Source organism: Solanum verrucosum, unplaced genomic scaffold, assembly GCF_900185275.1.
Source record: "Solanum verrucosum unplaced genomic scaffold, falcon-dt-bn FXZP01000120.1, whole genome shotgun sequence".
Lineage (NCBI taxonomy): Eukaryota > Viridiplantae > Streptophyta > Magnoliopsida > Solanales > Solanaceae > Solanum > Solanum verrucosum.
This window is the reverse complement of record NW_026020714.1, coordinates 1,711,642-1,717,641: the sequence shown is the minus strand read 5'-3', so window position 1 is coordinate 1,717,641 and position 6,000 is coordinate 1,711,642. Positions and strand designations below refer to the sequence as shown.

General features: G+C 35.7%; 1 long non-coding RNA gene across 1 annotated transcript; it reads left to right on the top strand.

Moving 5' to 3' along the window:
* Positions 1-4,260: 4,260 nt before the first annotated feature.
* Positions 4,261-5,549, top strand: LOC125812480 (uncharacterized). Its single transcript, XR_007442002.1, has 3 exons — positions 4,261-4,458; positions 4,541-4,846; positions 4,961-5,549. It is a non-coding gene; the product is annotated as an uncharacterized LOC125812480 (long non-coding RNA).
* Positions 5,550-6,000: the final 451 nt, after the last annotated feature.

Genomic DNA, 6,000 nt, shown 5'->3' with positions numbered 1-6,000 from the left:
GTGCAAGGGGACTACGTTCGCAGGTGATGGGCGACTATTGCATCGTGATCGTGGAGGGTTGGGGTGCGATCACGGATGAACAGTGCTCCACAATCGCAGTACTTTTCCCGTGTTCGTGGAGTTTTGGCAGCCAGTGGGTTGTGTTCGCAGACCCCAATTTACAGACCTGACAGGGTATATTCGGGAATTCATCCCATTTTTCACTCGGTTGAGAGCTTAGGAGAGGAGATTATTTAGGGGTTTCTTGAGGAGATTCATTTGGGCAAGTTCCCTTATCAATTCCTCCAATTTTTATCTTCTGAAAGCTCTTAAAATTTTGATTTCAAAGTGGATTATTGGGGTTTTTCTCCCAAAGTTGAAAAATTAGTAAAACCTTGATTTGGAACCCGTTTCTTGATCATTTTAAGGGGGGGGGGGGGGGGGGGGGGTTTCAACCATGAATTCCTCTTGGCTAGTAGAACTTGATTTTCAACTAAAAGAAATTGATTTTTTTTCCTTTCGATTTTCGAAGTGATTTTTGAATTATTTTACCCCCAGTTTCAAATCCTATCAATATGGGTATCATTGGACTCCTTTTGATGAACTCTTTTCATTTTTGATAGTTGAGGATCATTTCGGTGATAGTGTGGTGCTCTGATTGGGTTGTTCGAGTGAAGTTTCGACATTGAGGTAGGTTTGATTATCCCTCTCGTAGATTGAGATGAGTAATTAACATGTTCTTAGGAAGTCAACTGTGAAATGAGTAGTATCATGAGTCTTAGAAGTTGATAAATGTTGACCTCTTTGTGTAGTTCGTATGATGCCTATTTGTGATGTTTAGCATGTGTGAAGGCTTGTGTGATTCTGTTAATTGTTGTGGGAAGCCTGTGATAATTGAGAAATTTCCCGAGCGAGGGGCTGTGTGGTTTATCCTTATACTTGACATTGAGATGCCCGAGGGGTTTGGGTTGACTTTTGAATTTTTTAAAATGAAAGCAATGTTTTCTAAGTGGTAAAGACCGACTTCAAATGGATTCCTCCACTATCCCTATCATTTAAGAATATGTTTCATAACTTGATGAGTTTGGGAACTTGATGTTGTTTGAAGTCCTTGGTGAACTAATTATACCTATGTGTAGTATGTGTTGTGATGCATTCATCCTCATGTTGCATATCATTGGATATTGGTCATGGAAATATGAGAAAGTGGAGAAATACTATCTTTTTGAGAAAGTAAATGTGACACCTTACTTATATCCTTGACCACGAGCCAGGTGACAAGTTGATGAGATATTGAGATTATGAGATTGGTAAATAGACTGCGAGTCCCCCGTGGTTCCTTTTCTTGAAGCTAGAGCTTAGATGAAATTAACTAAAACCACCTCCCCCTATTATTGTTAATGCAATATTTACGGCTTGTGAAAAAAAATATTACACGGCTTATAAAAAAGGACATAAGTAGTTAATTTTGCTTTATAGTTTTTTAGTTCCATTCTACATAGGAAAAATTAGATTGAATTAATAAATTAAGAAATCAATCAATTTTTCATTATTTTGTATTTATATGTTTCTTTTTCATCATTGAGTTATTTCCCCGAACAATCAAGTTAGATATTCTACATGGGGATTCAAAAAATAAAAGAATCTAGTATTTTCTTTATCTCAATTTATGTGATATTTTTTACTTTTTACTCGGTCTCAAAAAAAATGATATTTTTGTCTATTTAGTAGTAAATATAATGTTATAAAACTTTTTATTTTACCTTTCATAATGGGATAAGAATTTTTAGTGGGATGTTTAATGAGATGATTTATCGCTACAAAAATTTTAATGACTTATTTTAGATTGGAAGTTCTAACAATCTTCTTTTTCTCTTTTGAAATTTGTGACCAATCAACACCTACGCATAAATTAACACAACTAGAGCATATATAACAAAAAACGTGTTCAAAGATTCACTGATGTAAAAGACAAAAAATGGTGACGTTACACAAAGATAGTGCACGAGTATTACATACAATGTTACAATTAAGGGAGGATCCAGTTTCGGGTTCACGAAAATTCATTAGCTTTTGCGTAAGTCCTATATATCTATTAAAATATATAATTATAAATATTTGACTATGAATCCAGATATTATCGTATAATGACTTGGAATCGATGTAGGAACCCATAAACTTTTAATCTTGAATTCAACTCTAGGCCTACAATTTGTATTACTTATTTTTTGGCACGTATATTCCACGTGTGTTCTGTGCAAATAGTACCATACAATATAAATCATATTAAAAAAAATACATTGTAATGAATTTGGGCGGTTGTTGATCCTCCCATTCATTACCTCAATCTATTTCAACCCGTTAAAAAATGAGTTGATATTTAACTCGAATTTGATATGTTAAATATAGTCATAATAAAGAAAAAATATAATTTTACTAGGTGTTAAATAGTTTAAAAGAACAAATAAAATAATTAAACTTAATAAGAAATGGATTGGTTTGAGTCTGGACTGGTAACCCGTTAGCTAACCCATTTTTGAGCCAACTCGTTTGATCCAATCAAATTTAGATTCAATTGGATTTTAACCCTATTATCGTCTTAATTCATTATGATCCGTCCAAATTTGACATAACCCGCCCAATTGTCACATCTGATTATAAAAGTGGGAAAAAGAAAAAACTAAAACTGTTTCATACTGAGCCGCAGTGACTCTGTTGATATCATTTTTTCCAGAAAAGCTGTTCTGCGCAAGAAAAACTGTTTAATTTCTTGCTTAGAAAAAAGGTTCTTAGTAATTTGTTTCTCTTTTCTTTCCGTAGTGTTTTCTATGAAAATTGATGTACTTGTGTTGATTAGGGTTTTTATTATATGATGATAATTTTGTATATGCATTTTGGAAACTCAATAACAAAGCAATTGCTTGGTCTAGGGTTGTGAAGAAACCTCTAATTGGCCTAATTGTATGTTGGTTTGATTCCTTTGGGTACATGAAGAAGTTTTCTTGTTGGAAATCTTGAATGACGGGTAGATATGGAGAATCGTAGTAGCTTAATTGATTGGTTATCTGAATGACGGGTAGATATGGGAAATCTTAGTAGCTTAGTTGATTGGCTATCTGAATGACGGATTAATATGGGAAATCTTAGTAGCTTAATTGATTGGCTATTTGAATGACGGGTAGCTATGAGAAATCTTAGTAGCTTAGTTGATTAGCTATCTGAATGACGGGTTGATATGGGAAATCTTAGTTGCTTAGTTGATTGGCTATGGGTAGATATGGGAAATCTTAGTAGCTTAGTTGATTGGCTATCTTAACTTTTACTTTGTTGGTGAGGGTTCAATTCCCCCACCTTGTAATCCCCATAATTAGGGCAGAGGCGCACCTTGTAATCCCCATTCAATTAGGGCAGAGGCACGGAGGTAGGAGGCACAAGGGGGTTCAATTGAATCCATTAGGGCAAAAGCACGGAGGTAGGAGGCCACAAGGGGGGTTCAATTGAATCCCCTCGTCGTAAAAACTATACTATGTATATAGGGGGGAAAATAATTTTTCGCATGTATATATAACTTGTTGAATCTTCCCAGTGCAATGGCAAAAGGGGTTGACAATATGAACTTGTAACCTTAAGCATTGTTAGCTATTGTCATTTTGTTAAGTAATGTGACAGTTTCTTAATTGCATTGTTAGCTTAAGTGATAGGAGCCAAGACACTGTAAGTAAGAAATGGTGTTCGAACTTAGTTAAAAAGCCTCACGAGTATGAAGCAAAAGATGGAACCTTTGTCACTTAGGCCACGAGACAAGGAAGGAACGCATAGGGACTTTGAAGGAGCTGGAGTTTCTAGTAAAGAAGAACAGGATATAATTCGAAAGGCAAAGCTTTTCAATCAAATGTGTGAAGGTATCTGCTTCTTTTTGTTGTGTATGTGTTTTCAATAATGGTGGTGCCTAGGCTGCGACTCTGCTTTGTACCTCATTGTCTATATGGGGTTAACCACAATTTATAATTTCAGGGGAAAGTGTTGTGACACCATCAAATAAGGCAAATCATATTGATATCGTTGATCATGATCAGGTGAGTAGTTTCTGTAGTTCTGTTGTTGGTTTTCGTATGTATTGTGCGAAACATAGTTAGCCATATGCCTTTTTACTTAGAAACATAGGTAACTGGTTGATCAAGAATGATAGGAATAATGGGCAAAACCACACACATTTTTGCGAGTTTCCTATCTGCACTTCATTTTTGACCATTATCTCAAAACAGAATGATCAATGTGTCTGTCAATTTGTTAGTTATACATTGTATTATGTTGGAAAATTCTCTAGATTGATGACTGTGTGGAAACAAATCTGCTCGACACTTTCCTGGAAACATTGGTTGGTAGAGATGATGCTGCATCAACGACAAAAGCACTTGCACTGCTGGAAGCAAATAGTGGAATAGAAGTTTGCCAAAGATTGTTAAAAAACTGGAAACAGTGAGTTTAGATTCTGTTTTTACCCAATTTTCATAGTTAATTTGTCTGATTTTCGCTGAAGTAGTTCCTTTTAACATGATAGATTGAGGCCATTGACACAAAAGTTTATTGCTCTAGTTGCTGAGGTCAAGCAAACTAATGAACATTTTTTCATTGAACAAACTCAATAAAGCTGAAAAGGATGCAAGTATAGATTTATAGAGACAAGCCTTTCGTCTCCTTGTCATGCTAGAAATAAAGTTTTCAAAAGAATGGTGTTTTCTTACTTTAGATGAAGGTATTGGATGAAGAAAACGAGGCTTTGGAGGAATCAAGTGACACATCGATAAGGCTCTACAAGAAAACGAAGCACACACATGTTTCTTGTGGAAAAGCTTCATCTACCAAGGTATGTTTAAATGATTTTTCAAGGCATTAGTAGTTATAACGTGAAAGTCGAGGGTCTTTTGGAAATAGTCTCTCATCTCCACAAGGTCTAAAACACTTGTTTTGTCCTTTTTAGGCCATGAGGATTGACTTTCAAGACGAAATACTTATGGACATTCTCAGTAGGTAGGTTACCCCTGTTGCCTCTTCTCCGATTCAAATGTGTTTCAAAAAATTGGAAGACATTAATCTCCGATTCTTACTTTAACATGAAGCATCAAAGACATCACAAGAATGACTTAAATTCCCAAAAACTTCTTGTTGCAGTAGATAAGGTTACCTTCTTTTCTTCTTCTTCCTAATCGACTGTTCAACTTGTTGAGGATATACAAAACCTCGATTGCCCTACAAACAGGATACCAGATCACTATTGCCACATTTACGGGTCTTGTAATGGGTTGGTTCTTGTTGGCATTTTTGATCGATATGATAAACAACTTCTGTTGTGGAACCCTTCCATGAGAGAATCAACAGTACTTCCTCGTCCAGAATTTGTAACAAGGTACTCTACTTTTGGATTAGGATATGATGCAACTAGTGACGACTATAAGGTCCTTAAGCTAGACCAAGGTTATTCAGGTGATATCCATCTCCAACCATCCTATGAAATTCTCGCGTTAAAAAGTGGTTCCTGGAGAAAAATCCGTAACTATCCAAGTAGAATTTGTCCTAACACAGGATATACGTTGGAGATTGAGCCTAAATTTGATGAGGATCACAATATGGAACCTTTGGCATTTCTAAATGGAGCATTTCAGTGGGTTGGTTTTTTGGGAAATCATTGTATTGTTTCGTTTAGTTCTTCTTCAGATAATATGGTGTTTGGAGAAATATCGTTGCCAGAGCCACCAACGTTCAGAATCTACAGGTTAGGGATGAATTCTGATTATGGCGTTTCAGTATTGGGAGGAATGCTTTGCTTTTATTGTACTCATTATCAATGGCAGATGGACGACACTTTTAAGTTGTGGATAATGAAAGACTACGGTGTAAAGGAATCTTGGACCGAGATTTTTACTCTAAAAGAGACTCGTTTTCATTCAATCGTACCAAAATATAGGTTTGCGGATGGTGAATTTCTACTCTGCTGCAAATTGGATGGTCATTCTGTATTTA